At 46.2% G+C, this 23,265-nt stretch overlaps 1 long non-coding RNA gene, 1 other non-coding gene and 1 pseudogene across 2 annotated transcripts; 2 read left to right on the top strand and 1 right to left on the bottom strand.

Annotated features, from left to right (window-relative positions):
* The first annotated feature begins 11 nt into the window (after positions 1-11).
* On the top strand, positions 12-16,296 carry LOC130276923 (60S acidic ribosomal protein P2-like; annotated as a pseudogene).
* On the top strand, positions 8,395-8,525 carry LOC130277830 (small nucleolar RNA SNORA52). The gene has a single exon (XR_008845595.1). It is a non-coding gene; the product is annotated as a small nucleolar RNA SNORA52 (small nucleolar RNA).
* Positions 16,292-23,164, bottom strand: LOC130276925 (uncharacterized). Its single transcript, XR_008845297.1, has 3 exons — positions 23,042-23,164; positions 21,348-21,441; positions 16,292-16,385 (listed from the first exon to the last, which is right to left on the bottom strand). It is a non-coding gene; the product is annotated as an uncharacterized LOC130276925 (long non-coding RNA).
* Positions 23,165-23,265: the final 101 nt, after the last annotated feature.

Here is a 23,265-nt window from a genome sequence, read left to right as displayed (position 1 = left end):
CTGCGCGGAATTTAGCGCGTACCAAGATGGCGCTGATTCCCATGATGCATCTCTCCGCAGGATCTTCCTGTGTCTGGCCCCGCCCCGTATTCGGCCTTTTTCCCCCGGCTTCCGTAGAGAAAGCACGCGTGGAGCTCCATCTCTCTCCGGCATAAGTGCTAGAAAGTGACCAGTGAAGTAAGTGTGCGGCGGGGGTCGTCCCCGGGGGTGTGGGGGCTGGTAACGTGCGGCTCCCGCGTACATAATAAATATATCCTCCGGGCCCCTCCTTGGTCGGTCACTAGAAGTCGCGGCACCCCCCTCCTTGGTCGGTCACTAGAAGTCGCGGCACCCCCCTCCTTGGTCGGTCACTAGAAGTGGCGGCACCCCCCTCCTTGGTCGGTCACTAGAAGTGGCGGCACCCCCCTCCTTGGTCGGTCGCTAGAAGTCGCGGCACCCCCCTCCTTGGTCGGTCGCTAGAAGTCGCGGCACCCCCTCCTTGGTCGGTCACTAGAAGTCGCGGCACCCCCCTCCTTGGTCGGTCACTAGAAGTCGCGGCACCCCCTCCTTGGTCGGTCACTAGAAGTCGCGGCACCCCCTCCTTGGTCGGTCACTAGAAGTGGCGGCACCCCCTCCTTGGTCGGTCACTAGAAGTGGCGGCACCCCCCTCCTTGGTCGGTCACTAGAAGTGGCGGCACCCCCCTCCTTGGTCGGTCACTAGAAGTCGCGGCACCCCCCTCCTTGGTCGGTCACTAGAAGTCGCGGCACCCCCCTCCTTGGTCGGTCACTAGAAGTGGCGGCACCCCCCTCCTTGGTCGGTCACTAGAAGTCGCGGCACCCCCCTCCTTGGTCGGTCACTAGAAGTCGCGGCACCCCCTCCTTGGTCGGTCGCTAGAAGTCGCGGCACCCCCCTCCTTGGTCGGTCACTAGAAGTCGCGGCACCCCCTCCTTGGTCGGTCACTAGAAGTCGCGGCACCCCCTCCTTGGTCGGTCACTAGAAGTGGCGGCACCCCCCTCCTTGGTCGGTCACTAGAAGTGGCGGCACCCCCCTCCTTGGTCGGTCACTAGAAGTGGCGGCACCCCCCTCCTTGGTCGGTCACTAGAAGTGGCGGCACCCCCCTCCTTGGTCGGTCACTAGAAGTGGCGGCACCCCCCTCCTTGGTCGGTCACTAGAAGTGGCGGCACCCCCCTCCTTGGTCGGTCACTAGAAGTCGCGGCACCCCCTCCTTGGTCGGTCGCTAGAAGTCGCGGCACTCCCCTCCTTGGTCGGTCACTAGAAGTCGCGGCACCCCCTCCTTGGTCGGTCACTAGAAGTCGCGGCACCCCCTCCTTGGTCGGTCGCTAGAAGTCGCGGCACCCCCTCCTTGGTCGGTCGCTAGAAGTCGCGGCACCCCCCTCCTTGGTCGGTCACTAGAAGTCGCGGCACCCCCTCCTTGGTCGGTCACTAGAAGTCGCGGCACCCCCTCCTTGGTCGGTCACTAGAAGTGGCGGCACCCCCCTCCTTGGTCGGTCACTAGAAGTGGCGGCACCCCCCTCCTTGGTCGGTCACTAGAAGTGGCGGCACCCCCCTCCTTGGTCGGTCACTAGAAGTGGCGGCACCCCCCTCCTTGGTCGGTCACTAGAAGTGGCGGCACCCCCTCCTTGGTCGGTCACTAGAAGTGGCGGCACCCCCTCCTTGGTCGGTCACTAGAAGTGGCGGCACCCCCCTCCTTGGTCGGTCACTAGAAGTGGCGGCACCCCCCTCCTTGGTCGGTCACTAGAAGTGGCGGCACCCCCCTCCTTGGTCGGTCACTAGAAGTGGCGGCACCCCCCTCCTTGGTCGGTCACTAGAAGTGGCGGCACCCCCCTCCTTGGTCGGTCACTAGAAGTGGCGGCACCCCCCTCCTTGGTCGGTCACTAGAAGTGGCGGCACCCCCCTCCTTGGTCGGTCACTAGAAGTGGCGGCACCCCCCTCCTTGGTCGGTCACTAGAAGTGGCGGCACCCCCCTCCTTGGTCGGTCACTAGAAGTGGCGGCACCCCCCTCCTTGGTCGGTCACTAGAAGTCGCGGCACCCCCCTCCTTGGTCGGTCACTAGAAGTGGCGGCACCCCCCTCCTTGGTCGGTCACTAGAAGTGGCGGCACCCCCCTCCTTGGTCGGTCACTAGAAGTGGCGGCACCCCTCCTTGGTCGGTCACTAGAAGTGGCGGCACCCCCCTCCTTGGTCGGTGTGACAGCGGTTGGATGTGCTGGACACCGGGGGAGCTGAGCTGTAGTGGTCACGTCGCGGACTCCGCTCTGCTACATCAGATATATAATGCAGTGTGGCGTCTGGTGCTTCCCATCTAGTCAGAACCTATCCAGAATACTTCAAGGGGGGGGGGGGGTCACATACTTTATAGGATTGGTCCCTAAGAGAACTTGAGTATAGACAGCGCCCCCTGTAGCTCTAGTCAGTCTGTAGGACAGTGTTTCCCAACCAGGGTGCCTCTGGCTGTTGCAAAACTACAACTCCGGGCATGCTGGGAGTTGTAGTTTTGCTAAAGGTGGGGACGTGCTCTTTGGGAAACACTAGTACAGTACATTGGGTGAGATGTGTCATCCTGACCGTATAGAGGTGGGGTGCGCAGCTGCTGTGACCCACCCCTGCCCAATGTCTGTTTACACCTAACAGCATTTTTAAGCTAAGATTTAAAGGAGTAGTCCAGTGGTGAACAACTTATCCTCTATCCTAAAGTGTAAAATAACTAATAAAAATGAGCCCCTCGCCAAACAAAAAAATCTTCTCCCCCCCCCCCCCCCCCCCCCCCCCATTTTACCAAATAAAAAATACATTAAAATAAATATTTGCATTGCTACATGCATGATTGTGCAAACTATTAATATAAGGTTTATGACTTGGGATGGTAAATGTAAAAAATAAAAAGCGTTCAAAAAGTCCCATTAAAACAAAATGGTACCAATTAAAACTCCTGATTATACCGTAGTAAAACTGTATAAATTAGTTAAACCCCTTAAGGACTCAGCCCATTTTGGCCTTAAGGACTCAGACAATTAAATTTTTACGTTTTCATTTTTTCCTCCTCGCCTTCTAAAAATCATAACTCTTTTATATTTTCATCCACAGACTAGTATGAGGGCTTGTTTTTTGCGCGACCAGTTGTCCTTTGTAATGACATCACTCATTATATCATAAAATGTATGGCGCAACCAAAAAACACTATTTTTGTGGGGAAATTAAAACGAAAAACGCAATTTTGCTAATTTTGGAAGGTTTTGTTTTCACGCCGTACAATTTCTGGTAAAAATGACATGTGTTCTTTATTCTGAGGGTCAATACGATTAAAATGATACCCATTATTATATACTTTTCTATTATTGTTGCGCTTAAAAAAAATCACAAACTTTTTAACCAAATTAGTACGTTTATAATCCCTTTATTTTGATGACCTATAACTTTTTTATTTTTCCGTATAAGCGGCGGTATGGGGGCTCATTTTTTGCGCCATGATCTGTACTTTTTTTTGATACCACATTTGTATATAAAAAACTTAATACATTTTTTATAATTTTTTTTTTAATAAAATGTATTAAAAAAGTAGGAATTTTGGACTTTTTAAATTTTTTTTCGTTCACGCCGTTCACCGTACGGGATCATTAACATTTTATTTTAATAGTTCGGACATTTACGCACGCGGCGATACCAAATATGTCTATAAAAAATGTTTTTTACGCTTTTTGGGGGTAAAATAGGAAAACCGGACGTTTTACTTTTTTATTGGGGGAGGGGATTTTTCACTTTTTTTTTACTTTTACATTTTTTTACATTTTTTTTTTTTTACACTTGAATAGTCCCCATAGGGGACTATTCATAGCAATACCATGATTGCTAATACTGATCTGTTCTATGTATAGGACATAGAACAGATCAGTATTATCGGTCATCTCCTGCTCTGGTCTGCTCGATCACAGACCAGAGCAGGAGCCGCACGGAGGAAGGAGAGGGGACCTCCGTGCGGCGTTATGAATGATCGGATCCCCGCAGCAGCGCTGCGGGCGATCCGATCGTTCATTTTAATCGCGCACTGCCGCAGATGCCGGGATCTGTATTGATCCCGGCACCTGAGGGGTTAATGGCGGACGCCCGCGAGATCGCGGGCGTCGGCCATTGCCGGCGGGTCCCTGGCTGCGATCAGCAGCCGGGATCAGCCGCGCATGACACGGGCATCGCTCCGATGCCCGCGGTTATGCTTAGGACGTAAATGTACGTCCTGGTGCGTTAAGTACCACCTCACCAGGACGTACATTTACGTCCTGCGTCCTTAAGGGGTTAAAAAAAAACTGTAAATCATTCTAATTGCATTGACTTACAGATTTAAGAGAACATGTCATAACAAAGGGCACAGCGTAAAAACCAAACCCCTCCCCTAAAACTGCAAAAATTGTGGGGTTTTTTTTTAAATTAATTTCCCCCCAACAAATTAAGGTTGTGACATTCATTTTATGGTAAAATGAAAGGTGTCAATACGAAGCGCAGAAAACAAGCCTCATATGAGTTTATGGATGTAAAAATAAGTTCTCTTCGAAGGCGAGGAGGAAAAAACAAGAATGTTAACACCTTTTTAAAAGGGGGGTAGTGTTGTTTCATGCCAAAATCACAGTGGATTCTGCATCCAAATCTGCACAGACTTCATCTGAGCAAACACTTTTAGGCCAGTTTCACACATTAACGTCCGTATTTGTAACTGAGCCTAACAGGAGTCATATCGGGCACAGAGGATCCCATTCACTTGAATGGGATTCTCTGACATCCGTTATTGCTGCCGTTGTTGCAGCCACATTGCACTAATATGAAATGGCCATACATGATATACTGCCTGGTGCCATTGTGAAGGGTCAAGGAACCAGTCTCCTTACCAGCAGCTGGGGTGATGGAAATGTCACTCAGGCTGGGATAATCCCATTGTGTCAGTGAGGAGTCTATGCATACATCCCCTTCATATAGGAGTAGGAAATATCACACTAAATGTCCCAAACTCCCAAAGAGTTACATTCTCTGTGGGAATCCTCTGGTTTAGATCACTACTGAGCTTTTGATACAGTTGTATCTGGGCAATACAGATCTAAATACAGCACAAACTTCTGTACTACAATGTATCAGCCCGGAGTCCAAAGTGTTCCATATACAATCTGGTGCAGGGATGTGATCAGAATAGTGATAGCTGGGTCCTGCTAGTCATGAGCGACACCACTCGCCTGCACTAGTGATAATACAGGAAGCCCAGAGGGGGATAACATTGCTGTAATCTGTAAACGGTTTTTACATCTGTTAGAATAAGGGGACTATGTGCTCCGCTCTAATCCTCCATCTTTCTTACAGAATGCGTTACGTAGCTTCATATCTCTTGGCCGTACTTGGCGGTACTGATAACCCCTCCATCAATGACCTGAAGAAGATCCTGGACAGCGTGGGAATTGAATTGGACAAGGAGCGTGCAGAGAAGGTATCGACACTGCTTCTACTTGGAAAGGCCTTAGCACAGTATCAGTCAAGTAAAAATGCCATTATATATTTGGGTTCTGGAGTTTGCAGAAATTTAGGATTCTTTCACACTGCTGTTAGGACATGGCAGTGTGACACCCGTCAGGAAACCCGGGGAGAATAGCTGGAGAAAAAAAATGCTTGTGCTGTCTTTTTCTCCAGCTTCAAAATGGCTGCCCGACGGATCCCATTGACTATAATGGGATCCATCGGGACCCGTTGTGCCCAGTCCAGATAGGCTGTTAAAGGCAAAAGCAAAAAGAAAGCTTAAAGGGGTCATCCGCCATAAGGTGATTTTAGCAGTACATACCTGCCAGAACTGGGTATTTCCTGTTGAATATCGTTCTCTAAACTACACATTCCATAGTTTGTAGTATGAGGTCACTTTCCTCCCTCCCACACATCAGCCACCCCACCCATTGAAACACACCTGTGATCCCTTCAGTGCAGTACACCAGTGTTTCCTAATCAGGGTGCCTACAGCTTTTGCTAAATAAACTCTCTCCCACCCAGCGCTTGCTCCACCCATTGAAGCCGGACAGACTCCCTCTGGTCACCTGACTAGTAATGTCAGGTCTCTACGCAATGCAACCTGGGAAATCCCGAGACATGAACCATTTTGTATGATGTTAAAAATAAATATTGGGGTGAAAATCACATAAGAATTGTGAGACCACCATCACACACAGGTACAGACACTATATTATGTACTACACTAACTTTACAGCTCCTGTAACAGTCAAATAAGAAACATTCCTGGAATACCCCTTTAACCACTGGACAGGGTGCAACGGCAGTGTGAAAGTAACAGAACTTTCCTATTCACAAAGTTTGTACATTCTTTCGGAACATTCCCATTCACAAGTGTTACAGGTTTAGTTATAACAAATCTACCATGTGAACTTCTCCTATAAAGATAAATCATTGTGAGTTGGGAAGGTCTGCAACTTTATAAGTCTTATTTGGAGTGTAATATAGAGAGAATCTTAAAGGAAAACTGTCCGCTTTCTCCCCCGCTCTAACCAGCAGTACTGGCTGGGCCCGAATCCGCCACGCCGTTCGGCCCTAATCTTCTATTTTCGGGATATGCTAATGAGGTACTGACTGGCACTCTGACATCAGTGCCGCCGGCCGCAGCGCAGCTCATCAATATTCCTCCCCTCCCTGCACCTCTCCCCGCTCTGTAATAGAGAGGGGAGGAATATTGATGGGCTGCGCTGCGGCTGGCGGCACTGATGTCAGAGTGCCAGTTAGCACCTCATTAGCATATTCCAAAAGTAGAAGATTAGGGCCGAACGGTGCAGCGGATCTGGACACGGTAGGCATCAAACTGATCTGTGTCCCCCGCACTACCAGGTTAGTGCGGGGGGAGAAAGCTGACAGTTTTCATTTAATAAAAAATCTTTTTGCTCTGAGGTTGGCAGTCACTCGCACTACTGAGGTTTTACCCTTTTTGTTATATTCAGGGGGTTTATAATCTGTTCTAAACTAGTTTAACTATACTAGACTGTTAGTTACATTTAGTAAAGGGGTATTCCAGGCCAAAACTTTTTTTATATATCAACTGGCTCTGAAAAGTTACAGATTTGTAAATTACTTCTATTAAAAAAAAAATCTTAATCCTTCCAATAGTTATTAGCTTCTGAAGTGGAGTTGTTTTGTCTAACTGCTCTCTGATGACTCACGTCACGGGAGCTGTGCAGTTCCTATGGGGATATTCTCCCATCATGCACAGCTCACGGGACGTGACATCATCATTGAGCAGTTAGACAGAAAACTTCAGAAGCTAATAACTATTGGAAGGATGAAGATTTTTTAATAGAAGTAATTTACAAATCTGTTTTTAACTTTCCGGAGCCAGTTGAAAAATGTTACAGGATCGTAACAATTCTGGAACATCCGAAGGCTGTCCAGGCATGCTGGGAGTTGTAGGTTTGCAACAGCTGGAGGCACCCTGGTTGGGAAACATGGCCATAGACGGCCATTGCTGATTGGATAATGACGGCAGATATAGAGATTGGTTTCTGTAACAAGAGCTTTGCTGTAATGGTTCTTTTCTCTTACTAGGTCATCAGTGAACTTAAAGGCAAGAAAATCGATGATGTGATCGCCCAGGGTAAGATGGCATCTTTGAAGGGTTTAATTGTTTTCTTGTTTTATTCAGCCAAACCATGTGTGTCCTTTTAAAGGTGCATATATGATGGATGTGTGCAGATGCCCATAGTGTTGGCTTTCTCAGTTTATTCTTTTAGTTTTACCTGTGCCCGCTGCTGTGGTTAAACCTCTTGTCCTCATGGCTCTGCTGCAGAGGACTGCCACGTTAAAGTATAATCATTGGGCCATGATTAAAGGGGTACTCTACTGCTCAGCGTTTGGAACAAATTGTTCCAAACGCTGGAGGCGGGAGCTTGTGACGTCATAGCCCCGCCCCCTCATGACGTCACACCCCTCAATGCAAGTCTATGGGAGGGGGCGTAATGGCTGTCACACCCCCTCCCATAGACTTGCATTGAGGGGCGGGGCTTGACGTCACAAGCTCCTGGCGCCGGCTCCAGCGTTTGGAACAGTGGAGTACCCCTTTAAGAGCTTAGGCATGAAACTCTTCAGGTTTACCTCAGTATTTTAGTGACATGTCTCTTTCCTTTTAGCCCGATTTTTAACATGCACTATTAAACGCTAAGTTTTACTTTATTTTCCCTGGGAGCTGGAACCATCTCTTTCGATTAGTTCTACATAATCAATGGGGGCGCAGATTGATCAAATGTTTATTACAATGGGAAAACCAACCCTTCATAAAATGTCATCTAAGAATGAAGGGCTTTGGAGAAAGCATAGAACTATGTGGCATTCTACTCTGGCACCATCATATTAGAGGTTCTCATCTGCTATAGGTCACCGGTCCATCCTAATACCTGGAGGTTGGTTCTGTACCTGCTGGGTTTCGCTTGTGGACCAGATTAACTTAGAGAAGCTTTTTCTTGAAATGAGTTTTGTATACTCTCATTGTACAAGCCTCTCTAGACATCTTGTTTATCATGTATGTATATATACATATATTCTAATAATCCTGTTAAATAAAATGTAAATGACATGTAATGAAGAATGAATATGGCTGCACGAACAATCCAGTGATCATTCAGCCTGATCACCCTGTATATTGGGCCTTCTCATGGCACTTTAGAGCACCGATCAGCACTAGTGTCTCTCTGTGTAACTGATGGCATTTGACGCCAATCCAGCCTAAACAAATGAGCAAAATGAAAAACTACTTTTTAGGTCGTATGAGTGATAAAAGCTACAGGGTATGGTAGTGACCCAGTCTTAGGAAGAGGAAGTTTACTAACTGGTAAGGCCCCTTTCACACTATGGGTATCATCCTGCTGTTATTTTACAATAACGAATGGGTTAAAAAAATGGATGCAAGAACAGGTGATCACTGATGACCATCGTCCTTTATTTTTAATATTGTTTTTTTAAAAAAACCTGATGTTCATCAGTTATCATCCGTTACCAGTTACATCCGGTTTTTTTTTAAATCAGGTTTTTAACCCTTTTTTTGTAAAGCTGTACTGAGCATGTGCAGTACAAAAAAGGATGTTGAGAAAACGGACAATAACAGAAGTAAAAAAAAAAAAGTTTCCAATAGACTTCAATGTTAAATTTTAAGGGCCGTTTTTTCACCATTGTGCACACTGTCTTTTGTCCTGGCAAAAATAACGGACATTAGTAAAAAAAAACAAATTCCTGGTGCAAAAGGATGGTCAAAAAAATCCCATTGACATGAATGGGAATTTTGGGCAGTCGTTCAAAGGAATTTTTGCCGGGAGTAATAATGGAGGTTTGTTTGACAGGATGACACCTGTAGTGTGAAAGGGGCCTAATAGTGTTTATCACCCGCTGTCACATGAGAGATCTACATTTGGGTGTCTTAAGTTTTTAGAATAGAGCTTGACCAGGGGAACTTCCTGTTCTGCTGTCCTGAAAAATGTTTCCAGAGTGTCCCTTGGGCTCTTAGAAAGACGAGCAAATGTCGTCAGCTTTCTGTGGAAATGAGCGGTACATGCGTGTGGACTTGGTTTATTTCAGGACACATGGGGACACTTATGTCCAGATCCATTTACACACTTAACTTGGGGAAAGGGTATGTATGAAGCACTCCGGTAATCTGTGTTTCTAATGGGGGGCATCATATGCTATTAGAGAATATAGAGGTTCTATTGTATACCTTTATACCTGTTTTATCTGACGTTTTTAGCCATATTGATTCCTATTCAATTACTGAAATAAATTTTTAATGCTGCTTACATTTTCTATGAAGCCTTCATCACTGCTGTTTATCTTACTAGGCTGCTGGAGTTAACCCAGGTTGGCTCATAAGTTGCTGTAAAATAGCACCACTCTTGTGCTCATGCTCTGAGCTGTGGGGTTTTCAAGAGCTCAAATACACCACATTTTCTGTGGAAACCTTAGTAAAGTTTGTAGGTAAATACATTTTTTTAAGTAAACAATTTGTGGCACAATGCGACACGTTCTGGCACACAACCCGACAAAACAGGTCGGGTTTACAATAGTAAATCAGGGACAGTATTTTGGTTAGTGTGCGTATGTATGTGTGTGTGTATATAAAAAAATATATATATTTATAGATTCTTTAGGCTGGGTTCACACATTTTGATATTTTTATCTAAAACCAGGTGGTCAAACAAAACTAATGGGTAATGGGATTGGAAAAAACAAATATATATATATATATATATATATATATATATATACACACCGTATTTTTTGCCGTATAAGACGCACTTTTTCTTCCCCAAAACTCGGTGCGTCTTATACGGTGAATACACCCCTATTGCGGCGGCCATCAACGGCCGGGACCCGCGGCTAATACAGGACATCACCAATCGCGGGGATGCCCTGTATTAACCCTTCAGACGCGGCGATCAAAGCTGACCGCCGCGTCTGAAGGGAAAGTGACAGTAACCCGGCTGTTCAGTCGAGCTGTTCGGTACCGCCGCGATTTCACCGCGGCGGTCCCGAAAAGCCGGGTTAGTGCTTACAGGACACCGGGAGGGACCCTGTATCCCCTGTATGGCCGGCGCTCTCCTTCCTCGTTGTCGCGTACCTACGTGCGTCGGCGTGCGTAACGACGTGATGGCGGCGACGGAGAGCGAGGATACCCGGCCGGCAGCAGAGACGTTCCGGAGCGACATCCAGGGCAGCGGTGACGGGTCCGGAGCGGCGGGGACAGGTGAGTATTACCTCCTATGCAGTGGTCTTCAATCTGCGGACCTCCAGATGTTGCAAAACTACCACTCTCAGCATGCCCGGACAGCCAACGGCTGTCCGGGCATGCTGGGAGTTGTAGTTTTGTAACATCTGGAGGTCTGCAGGTTGAAGACCACTATTGGGTTCAAAATCTTTATTTTTTTTAGATTTTGCACCTATAAATTGGGTGCGTCTTATACGCCGGTGCATCCTATAGGGCGAAAAATACAGTATATAAAAAAAAATTTGGTTTCTTTCACAGCACCTGGTTTTGGCTAAAAAATATTGATCAGAATGTGTGAACCCAGCCTAAAGATGATAGATCACTCTCTCTTCCCATGTTAAGACTCAAACTAGGCATTGGTATCATATCATTATTGTATAATTATTTTAGGTCTTGGAAATTAAAAAAGGGTTTCTGTTTTGTAGGTAACACCAAGCTGGCAAGTATGCCTGCTGGAGGCGCTGTTGCTGTGGTCTCTGCTGGAACCGCTGCACCTGCAGCTGCTGCTGCACCAGGTAATCACCTACAGAAAACACTGATAAAATATTCTCCTAATCCTACTGTGCAAATACATGTCAGGTTATATACCTCTCACAGAAGATCAGCAGGACATGTTTTTGTTTTAGCGAGTCACAAGCGGTGGTCGCCAACCTCTCCAGCTCTTGCAAAACTACAGCGACCAGTGTGCTGGGAGTTGTAGTTTTTCAGTGGCTGGAGAACCATACCTTGGTGACCACCACTTTAGGGGGTTTGAAAAATGTCGACCTCTCTGATGATAAATGTGGATAGTCCATCAAATCAGTAGTGGAAGTGTGTGACACAATCATGCAATAAATATTGGCCCAGATTGATAAATCTGTCTGAAACAAACTCTGGTGCAACCAATCACAGCTCAGCTTATATCTTAACAAGCTCTGCTAAAGTGAAAGCTGATGTGTTATTAGTTGCTGTGTGCAAAACCAGTGTTTTGGTTGATAAACCTTGGCCAGTGTCTACTTCAGTGTTTCCCAACCAGGGTGCCTCCAGTTGTTGCAAAACTACAACTCCCAGCATGCCCGGACAGCCTTCGGCTGTCCTGGCATGCTGGTAGTTGTAGTTTTGCAACAGCTGAAGGCACCCTGGTTGGGAAATGCTGATCTAGTTGCACCTTGATACATAACTTGTGGCCAAATTGTGAAATCTCCTAGAATAGCTCTACCAGGGTGTTACTCAAGCTCACACTGCATGTTTTTCTGGATACACATTTTTTTTTATACCACGACTACCAGTCTCCCATGTAACATGTTTTTGTTTACCATTCTTAGTATAACTTGAAGTGAAGTTACTAGAAAATAGAAACAAATTCTGAAGGAAACCAGTAGGGGGTGCAGTTCCTCTTATCTCACAAACAGTATTTCTATTAAACACAATCTGGCCATAATTGTTACATAAGTGGTTAACAATCTAATGAAATGCTTCCCAATCTGTGCCCCTCCTAGCTGCTGTAGAATTGCTCCTCTGCTGTCAAAGGGAGTTGTCATTTTGAAACATCTATAGAGCCAAAGTTAGTGATCACTGGTCTAATAGTGTAGGGGCACTGGCTGACCAGGGAAGGAGATGGCAAATGCTGGGAAAGACAGTGCAAATAAATAAAACCCAATACTACATAGTCGCCCAACCCTGGAGACCTTGTGACTTATGACATATTGTCTCTGGCCACATGGAATGCTAGGAAAGGTCAGACAGTAAAAAGACTTGCACTTCAGATGTGGGTCCCTTGTATGAAAAAGGGACAATGCTGCACACGTAGATAAGGGTGAAATCACACCACGTTTTTGCAATACAGTTCCCGTATCAGGTTTTTGATGAAAAACTGATTCTTCAAAACCGGACTAAACTGTATCGAAACGTGTGTACAAATTTTAACCCGTATACGTTTAAAAAAAATGTCCAGTTGCATCTGTTTTTTTATGAATAAAGTTTCACTTGTTTAAAATTGTACAAAGTCAAAGAAAAAAACTGTACAAAGTCAAAAACCGTATGGTGAAAACTGGATGGAACCGTACGCACATACAGTTCTGTACGGTTCCCATTGACTCCCATGTTTAAAAAAAACATACGGTGTAATAGTTTTTCACCCGGACCAAAAACAGTGGTAGGCTAAGGTTTTGGGTAAGGGGAGAAAAAAACTGACAAAACCGTACAGGATGCAAAACGTACTAAACCTGATTCATCTTTTGGCATTCGGTTTTCAATACGGTTCCATACGGTTTTCACATTGAAAACGTATACCGGAACTGTATTGCAAAAACTTGGTGTGAATGCACCTAATCGAAGTAACCTGAGCTCAAAGGCTGAAAAAGAAAATTCTGGAAAACCCCTTAAAGGGAAACAGTCAGCGATGTTTTACTGCCCTCTGTCCTTATCTTGTGCTATAGTCTGAGGGTTGCCTATAAATGCCTCATGATCCTACTCGGTGAGCTTTACTCTTAATTCCTGGCCTGGGAAGTATGAGGAATATATTGTTACTAGTCCATCCAGCAAGAATTAGCTGGTCACTGCTATGCCTGATCCTTCAACCAGGCGACTCCTAAATCCCAGACTTCCTCCCACTGAAACATACAGGTGGTGCTCACTGCCACTGATAGATAACCATGAAACACGCACTGTCCATAGATTAGAATAAACGGGGCACTCACCAGTCAGTCTTCTCTGCTTCAGTGTGAATTGACTGGCAGAACATCAATAATACAGGTATGAGACTGACATCTGGTGCAGGGGTGCTGTTCTGGGCTCAGAGCAGATGTTGTCTGTCTTGTACCTGTATTATTGATGATCTTCTAATGATCACACTGAAGCAGAGAAGATTGACTGGTGAGTGCCCTATGGACAGTATGTGTTTAGTGTTAATAAATGGTTTTCACTAAAAAGCACAAGTGAGTGAAATGTTGCCAAGGCTTTTAGTTTAGTTCAGGTTTATCCAACTTTTGGCTTTCCTGACTTAAAAAAAAAAAAATGACAACCCTCAGCCTGCCTCCAGTTTTCGGGACACACCAAGAGTACTAGTTTTACAACAGCTAGAGGGCCACAGGATAAACTTCATTGGACAAGCGAACATACAAGCAAAAAACGGTCTTGGAGGTGCTGCTGAAAACTTGAACGCAAATGAAGGACTCAGGCCACCACAGGACAACGTACAATTTATTGATTACAGTAGGGACGACGCATTTCTGCACAGACTAGTGTCTTCCTCAGAGACCACTGAGGCACAGCTAACTCACAGGATCTCTGGACCAGTACCCCAACACAGCATGAGAACTCTCTGGGGAAATCTTGGTGGACCTGAGGAAGGCACTAGTCTGTGCCGAAACGCGTTGTCCCTACTGTAATCAATAAATTGTACGTTGTCCTGTGCTGGCCTGAGTCCTTCATTTGTGTTCAAGTTTTCAGCAGCTCCTCCAAGACCGTTCTTTGCTTGTATGTTCGCTTGTCCAAATCGATTTCCTTCCTGGAATCTGATACCGGTCAGTGCGGCAGCCAAAATCTACTTAACTTTCCTTACCGCACCAACGTGTAACTTTTTTTTTTTTTTAAGGTCAGTATATCACTTAGGTGTGGTGGAGGGTGCACACCTTTTTGATATACGATACCAGGGAGCACCCCCTGTCTTTTCTTCTCTCTCCCAATATCTTCATTGGAGTAGAGCATCTGTAATGCTGCCACAAGGCCAAATTCACACTGCAAGTTTGTACAGCCGTGTAAAATCCCCAGCCGTGTAAGATGTAGATGAGATTTTACAAATCATATGTACGCACATGTTCCATACAGAGATGTACGCATGCTGCTGGTTGTCATTTCTGCCATATGCTCATTCTTTTTTGCCACTATTAAAGGGGTTATCCAGGTAAAAAAATTATATCAACTGGCTCCAGAAAGTTAAACAGATTGTAAATAACTTCTATTAATAAATCTTAATCCTTTCAGTACTTTTTAGCTGCGGAATTTGAGTTGTGTTTTTCTATCTATCTGCTCTCTGAACGTGTCTCGGGAACTGTCCAAAGTAGAAGCAAATCCCCATAGCAAACCTATTACTCTGTGCAGTTCCCGAGACAAGCAGAGATGTCAGCTGAGAGCACTGTTGTCAGACAGAAAAGAACAAGTCAACTTCAGCAGCTGATAATTATTGGAAGGATTAAGATTTTTTTAATAGAAGTAATTTACAAATCTGTTTAACTTTCTGGAGCCAGTTGATATATAAAAAAAATATTTTTCCTGGAATAATGTAGTATAGGGGTTTCTGTTCAATAGTCACCAAATTTGCAGCTCTATTCTGTTAGTGTCCCGTTGGTTTAGATTAGGCTGAATTCACACCACGATTTGACCTTCTGATGCACAGATATGATTTCTGAAGCTCAAGTCGCCCGAAATCGTATCTGTGCATGGATAGGTATGGACAGATCCATTAACTATTATGGGGCTGTGGACCCCATTGTAATCAGCTAGTGACTACGATCTGGTCATTTTCTCAGCATGTCAGATTTTTGACACTGACTGAAAATTGTGGCAGACCACGATTTATAGTCTGTCATAAATCAGATCGTAGTCCCTAGCTGATCGGGTCCGCAGCCCCATAATAATTAATGGCTCTGTATCTGTCCGTACCTATCCATGCTCAGATACGATTTCGGGCGACTTGAGCTTCCGAAGTCATATCTGTGCATCGGAAGGTCAAATCGTGGTTTGAAGCCAGCCTTGGGGTGCTTTCACACTACGTTTGTAGTGTACGGTTGCTGCATCCGGTTGGGAGGGGCGAAAACCGGCCGCTCCTGTATCCCAGCCGGATCCGGCCCGAACCCCATTCATTTCAATGAGCCGACCGGAGTCATACGCTGACTCCGGTTGTCTCATTTTTGCCCCGTATACAGTTTTCTGACCGGACCTAAAACCGTGGTATACCACGGTTCTAGGTCCGGTCAGAAAACCGTATTCTGGGAAAAATGAGACAACCAGAGTCGGCTGGGATACTTTTATTGGCAATACTACAGATGCTATAACCCAAAAGGGCATGTTTCTTCTTCAGCAGTCATGTTCTTGTGTAATATCAGTATTAATAACTCACATGTTGACTGGACTGGTATCACATTGAGGTCCTCAGTGGTGACCAACTCCACGATCTATTGCAATGTTTCCCAACCAGGGAACCTCCAGCTGTTGCAAAACTACAACTCCCAGCATGCCCGGACAGCCAAAGGCTGTCCGGGCATGCTGGGAGTTGTAGTTTTGCAACAGCCAGAGGCACCCTGCTTGGGAAAAACTGATCTATTGTGTAGCTGGCAGTACAGTAGCTGTGCATCTGTCAGGTCATTGGTAAACGGGATGAGACTTTGTCATTCTTGATACATGTGATTGCTTAATGTTACCAATGTATTTCAGCTGAAGAGAAGAAAGAAGAAAAGAAGGAAGAGTCTGAGGAATCAGATGAGGACATGGGATTTGGCCTCTTTGACTAGAACTCCTGGCACATAAAATAAAATCTATCTTTATTTATCCTTGGTGGTTTTCTTGACTATGGCTTTGACATGGATAAAGAAGTAATTCATCTTTATTACGTGAACTCTACACGGAAGTCTTGTCACCTGAAATGTGTAGCACTCGTAGGAGAAAATATACTTGCTTTACTTCACTGTACTCAACCTTTATAGCCGCCTTCTCTTACCACTCCATACTGCTTTAGGGAACTGCACCCAACACTATACACTAAGTGGACCGAGGATTTAAAGGGGTACTCTGCCCCTAGACATCTTAGCCCCTATCCAAAGGCTGGGGACCCCCACAATCTTCCTGCTGCACCCGGTGTTTGTATAGAGTCGGGTGCAGTGCTGGAGGCTTTTGGCATTACTGTCATGCCTGCTCCCATAGGCTTGCATTGAGGGGGCGTGGCTGTGATGTCATGAGACTCCGCCCTGCATTGCCAGTCATCCGGCACGGAGGGATGTTCGCTCCGTGTACTGGATATCTGAGGTGCTGCGGCAAAGATTGCGGGGGTCCCCAGTGCCGTGATTAGACATCTTATCCCCTATCCTCTTGGATAGGGGATAAGATGTCTAGGGGCGGAGTACCCCTTTAAGACATCTATAAGAGTTCTTAGGATTCTAAATCCATTGGCATTAATATTAAGTCAGCTTCTTTCAGTTATAACAACTTTCACTGGGAAGACTTTCTAAAAGATTTTGGAATGTCTGTGGTAATAGATGACAATTTATCCAGAAGAAGAGGTCAGACACTGATGCTGGGCTCACAGGGGGACACTTATCAGTCGGTGTAGGTACCCTGATGTTATACACAGGTTTTGATGGTGTAGTTGTAGTGTATAGGCACCAAATGTATTAAATAGTGCAGGGCATGTGACTAATATGGGGCTCATACACATTTATGTGTAAAACATCTGTTCTGAGATCGTTTAGGCCAGTGTACATCAAAACGTCGTACTATTTGTCGTGATTGCGACATTTCACTGACAAATATACACAGTAAATCTGATAAATGTCCCCACAATCTCTGTTCTAGTTCAACCAAAGGTGTGTGGTGGGGTTGAGGTCAGGACTGTCGCCTTTTTAGTGGGAGGCCCAGGACTGTCGCCTTTTTTTAGTGGGAGGCCCAGGACTGTCGCCTTTTTTTAGTGGGAGGCCCAGGACTGTCGCCTTTTTTTAGTGGGAGGCCCAGGACTGTCGCCTTTTTTTAGTGGGAGGCCCAGGACTGTCGCCTTTTTTTAGTGGGAGGCCCAGGACTGTCGCCTTTTTTTAGTGGGAGGCCCAGGACTGTCGCCTTTTTTTAGTGGGAGGCCCAGGACTGTCGCCTTTTTTTAGTGGGAGGCCCAGGACTGTCGCCTTTTTTTAGTGGGAGGCCCGGACTGTAGATGTAGTATGAAGTAGCAACCACTTTACGCTGTTCCCTCAAGATATTTGGGGAGGTTTATTAACAACTGCAGAGGAAGTTGCCCATAGCAACCAATCAGATCGCTTCTTTCATTTTGCAGAGTTCTTGTTAAAAATAAAAGCAATCTGGTTGCTATGGGCAACTTTTCCATGGGTTTTGGTAAATATCCCCCATTGTGCTGGTCAAACAAGACTGGTTCTTGTGAAAGGACTGCTTATAGTCTTAAAGGGGTACTCCGGCGCTAAGACATCTTATCCCCTATCCAAAGGATAGGGGATAAGATGCCTAATCGTGGGGGTCCCGCCTCTGGGGACCCCCGTGATCTTCCAAACCGCACCCTGTTAGAATCAGCCCCCGGAGCGTGCTCACTCCGGGTCTGATTACTAGCGATCACAGGGACGGAGCATAGTGACATCACGGCTCCGCCCCCTCAATGCAAGCCTATGGAGGGGGTGTGATAGCTGGAGGGGCCATAGGCTTGTATTGAGGGGGCGAAGCCACGACGTCACACAGGGGCGGAGCCGTGATGTCACTATCCTCTGTCCCTGTGATCGCTAGTAATCAGACCCGGAGTGAGCACGCTCCAGGGGCTGATTCTAACGGGGTGCGGCGGGGAAGATCCCGGGGGTCCCCAGCGGTGGGACCCCCCACGGTCAGGCATCTTATCCCCTATCCTTTGTATAGGGGATAAGATGTCTTGGCACCGGAGTACCCCTTTAATACCATCTGGTGCTCTAAGTAGGTCATAGACTTTTGCACATGGAGCTCACTTATGGTTTATATGATTTAAATTTGAAGGAGAAATCCAGGAAAAATGTACTTAACACCTATCCACAGGATAGGGGATAAGTAGCTGATAGCAGGGAGTCAGAACACTGGGACACCCCGCGAAAAAGGGACCCGGTGATCAGTGAGGAGCGCTGCTGCAGACGGCACTTGCTCTATTCATTTCTATGAAAGTGCTGAAAAGACCTGTAGACCACATGTGCTCCTCACTCTCAGAGCCAGGGTCCCATCCTGTACATTGTGGGGGGGTCCCAGCAGTTGGACCCCCTGCGATCAGCTACTTTACTAAGTAAATTTTTTCTGGCGTTCTTGTAGAGTAGTTGTCCAGTCCTGAAAAATGAATGTCCAGTCTTAAGAATAGGTGATAAGTTTCAGATCGCGGGGGGTCCGACCGCTGGAGCCCCCTGCGATCTCCTGTACGGAGCCATGACAGCCTGCGGAAAGGGGGCATGTGCTATGACAGAGCCGGAGATTGGCAAAGGCAGCGTTCCGGCTCTGCAATAGAGTTGTATTGAGGGGGCAGGTCAGCCGCCGCTTCGTGTGGTGGTCAATACACCTTCATGCGGGCTGCCAGTGCCCCGTCCAGGAGATCGCAGGGGGCTCCAGCAGTCGGGCCCCCTGCAATCTAAAACTTATCCCCTATCCTTAGGATAGGGGCTAAGTTTTATTTAGGACTGGACTACTCCTTTAATACCTTTCTTGTTGTGTTCTCTGGTGCTGCCTGCTCTCCTAGCTTCAGAATCAGTTCATGGAATCGCCACCTCATGATGTCGAGACTAGGAAGTGCTGTGGGGTGGGACTGGGCTGTGTCGGAATGGGGCGGGCAAGTTCACCTTTTATTTCTGTGTAGCTTTGCCTGAGCACTTAAGCATATAAAAATGTCTCCGGACAATCCCCTTTAATTCTAAACTCACAGGTAGAGATGAGCGAACTTACAGTAAATTCGATTCGTCACGAACTTCTCGGCTCGGCGGTTGCTGACTTTTCCTGCATAAATTAGTTCAGCTTTCAGGTGCTCCCGTGGGCTGGAAAAGGTGGATACAGTCCTAGGAGACTCTTTCTTAGGACTGTATCCACCTTTTCCAGCCCAGCGGAGCACCTGAAAGCTGAACTAATTTATGCAGGAAAAGTCAGCAACCGCCGAGCTGAGAAGTTCGCGACGAATCGGATTTACTGTAAGTTCGCTCATCTCTACTCACAAGCTCTGATCCCCCATGACAGCTAGCATTATGATCAACAAAAATAGTTGCGAGTCGTTCGTGATACTTTCTTTTGTAAGGAAACGCTGACTTCATTGACAAGCAACTGTTATTGTGGTCTCCTAGCCAAAAAATCTTGAAAAAGTATCGTCCATATTGTGGCAATGCCCAGGGACCACCTATTGGAAAATAGCCACCCTTAGCTGTGTACCTAGAACAATTAGGTTAACCTTTGCATTGCTGAGTGAAGGTTTTTTTTTTTTTTTTATATAAATCATTTTTCCCTATATGGTAAGAATCAAAAAAGATTGACGGGCCATTTATAGTTATAACAATATTCAGCATCCCACCCTGTGTAGTCATTATTCCAGTGGCTAGGATATATGCATTCTGCCATCTCGGCATTGGATGGACAAACAAAAATACAGTTCAAACTATCGCCTAGAGCAGTGTTTCCCAACCAGGGTGCCTCCAGCTGTTGTAAAACTACAACTCCCAGCATGCCCGGACAGCCAAAGGCTGTCCGGGCATGCTGGGAGTTGTAGTTTTACAACAGCTGGAAGCACCCTGGTTGGGAAACACTGACCCAAAGCGTGAAAGCAAACACAGACAGATGGTGCCTGGCAGATGTGGGCATAAGTTATCAGTACACACCTGCCCCGGTAATACGTGGTCGTCCTGGTTACATTAATAACTTTTAACAATGGCCTTCTCTCTTAAAGGGGTTATCCAGCAAAAACTTTTTTTTATTTTTATATCAACTGGCTCCAGAAAGTCAAACAGATTTAAAAAAATAAAATAAATCTTAATCCTTCCAATAATTATCAGCTGCTGAAGTTGAGTTGTTCTTTTCTGTCTGGCAACAGTGCTCTCTGCTGACATCTCTCCTTGTCTCGGGAACTGCACAGAGTAGAAGAGGTTTGCTATGGGGATTTGCTTCTACTCTGGAAAGTTCTCGAGACAGGTGTCATCAGAGAGCACTTAGACAGAAAAGAACAACTCAACTTTAGCAGCTCATAAGTACTGAAAGGATTGAGATTTTTAATAGAAGTAATTTACAAATCTGTTTAACATTCTGGAGCCAGTTGATATATACATATATATATATATATATATATATATATATATATATACACATATTAGTTTTTTTTTTTTTTCCTCTCCTGAATAACCCCTTTAAACACATGATTTGTTCTGGCTTCCTGAATTACCTTACACATGACAGGCCTTTTATTTGGCACAAACACTGCCTGTTTGTACACATACCCTAAGACCATTTGGCACTAGCCAACATAAGGGTTCTGTTTACTGCAATAGGAGATGAAAGCCCATCCGTCATACATTGTCATCGCGTGCCCAATAAGTTCAGTAACTAAACAGGCCAGAACTGCTTGGTAAGCGTGGGGTTATACGAAGGAAACTAAATAGAATGATGAGGCAATGGATTAAGAAATTCAGTGTTTCCTGATATTTGGTGCCAGCGTAAACATGGTCTGTCAAGACAAAATTAAGGGGATTGTACGGGTTTAGATTGAAGTGGCTGCGCTTATCCAGAAACGCCAGCCCACATGCCTATAGGTTGTTTCTGCATGCAGTGTACAGGTGTGGCGCTGTTATTAGAAGATGACAGCCATGTTTATAGACTGCTCGTCCTCATTCACTCGGTGAAATACCCACCCAGAAAAGACATTCCGTATGCCAGCTGGCTGATATGACCCGCTCTGACCGGTGCCATCTCCATACACAGCAATGCGTGTGTGAGCGGATTCCTCTGAAAAAATAAACATGTTGATTGTTTCAGCAGAGTACGGAATTTAAAGTGTACCTGTCGACAACAAAAACTTTTTATATAATGTAGATAATACCATTATATGTATGTTTGTAATATACATTGGTTAAAAAATGTGTATATTTATGGGTGACAAAATGCTGTCCCTGCAGCTATTATCTGTGTGCCTCTATGAGAAGTGAGGGCAGGACAAGCAGGGCTCTGTGCAGAGTCCTGGCTTGTCAATCATGTGAGCCAGGAGCATGTCACAGAGCCTCAGTGTACGGAGCCCTGCTTGTCCTCAGTGTACGGAGCCCTGCTTGTCCTCAGTGTACGGAGCCCTGCTTGTCCTCAGTGTACGGAGCCCTGCTTGTCCTCAGTGTACGGAGCCCTGCTTGTCCTCAGTGTACGGAGCCCTGCTTGTCCTCAGTGTACGGAGCCCTGCTTGTCCTCAGTGTACGGAGCCCTGCTTGTCCTCAGTGTACGGAGCCCTGCTTGTCCTCAGTGTACGGAGCCCTGCTTGTCCTCAGTGTACGGAGCCCTGCTTGTCCTCAGTGTACTGAGCCCTGCTTGTCCTCAGTGTACGGAGCCCTGCTTGTCCTCAGTGTACGGAGCCCTGCTTGTCCTCAGTGTACGGAGCCCTGCTTGTCCTCAGTGTACGGAGCCCTGCTTGTCCTCACTGCACGGAGCCCTGCTTGTCCTCAGTGTACAGAGCCCTGCTTGTCCTCAGTGTACAGAGCCCTGCTTGTCCTCAGTGTACAGAGCCCTGCTTGTCCTCATTGTGCAGAGCCCTGTTTGTCCTCAGTGTACAGAGCCCTGCTTGTCCTCAGTGTACAGAGCCCTGCTTGTCCTCAGTGTACAGAGCCCTGTTTGTCCTCAGTGTACAGAGCCCTGCTTGTCCTCACTGTACAGAGCCCTGCTTGTCCACCCTCACTTTCTGTATTTGGACTCCTCATAGAGACACACAGGCAATAGCTGCAGGGACAAAGATGTCCACATTATTTACACAATGTATTTTACAAATATATACAATGGTATTATCTACGTTATATAAAGTTTTTGTTGACAGGTACACTTTTTAAATTTCTGTGGCAAAATTTTCTGCCTTGAGCACGGTGCAGCAAACCCATATGAGGGCTTGTTTTTTGCACAACCAGTTGTACTTTGTAATGACACCTTTCATTTTACCATAAAATGTTCAGAAAAACAAAAGAATTAGAAATTGGAAAATACAATAGTCATCTTTGCATGCTTTTCTATTATTGTACAATTTTTTAACAAAATATGTATAAAATTGTCCCCTTCTGACTCCTACCGTATATACTCGAGTATAAGCCAAGTTTTTCAGCACGATTTTTCTTGCAGAAAACACCCCCCTCGGCTTAAACTCGAGTGAACTGTCCGCCTGTCAATCCCTTCTCAGTAGTCTTCGACCTGCGGACCTCCAGATGTTGCAAAACTACAACTCCTAGCATGCCCGGACAGCCGATGGCTGTCCGGGCATGCTGGGAGTTGTAGTTTTGCAACATTTGGAGGTCCGCAGGTTGAAGACCACTGCCGGGCCTTCGTCATCATCCAGACCCCCCTTTAGTTTTCTACTCACCTCCCCTCGGTGGGAAGGAAGGGTGAGCTGGTCCGGGCCATCTATGCTGCAGGGACCGTCCGGTGGGGAGGGTTAGTCGTTCCGGGCTGTCCATCTTCACCGGGAGGCCCTCTTCTCTTTCTGGGCCGGCCCTGGACTAGTGACGTTGCCTTGACAACGACACACAGGGACGTCCCTGCGCATGAACGTCCCTGTGCGTCATCGTCAAGGCAACGTCACTAGTC

Source organism: Hyla sarda, chromosome 6 (assembly GCF_029499605.1).
Source record: "Hyla sarda isolate aHylSar1 chromosome 6, aHylSar1.hap1, whole genome shotgun sequence".
Lineage (NCBI taxonomy): Eukaryota > Metazoa > Chordata > Amphibia > Anura > Hylidae > Hyla > Hyla sarda.
The sequence above is the reverse complement of the archived record's forward strand: the minus strand, read 5'-3'. Positions and strand labels throughout refer to the sequence as shown.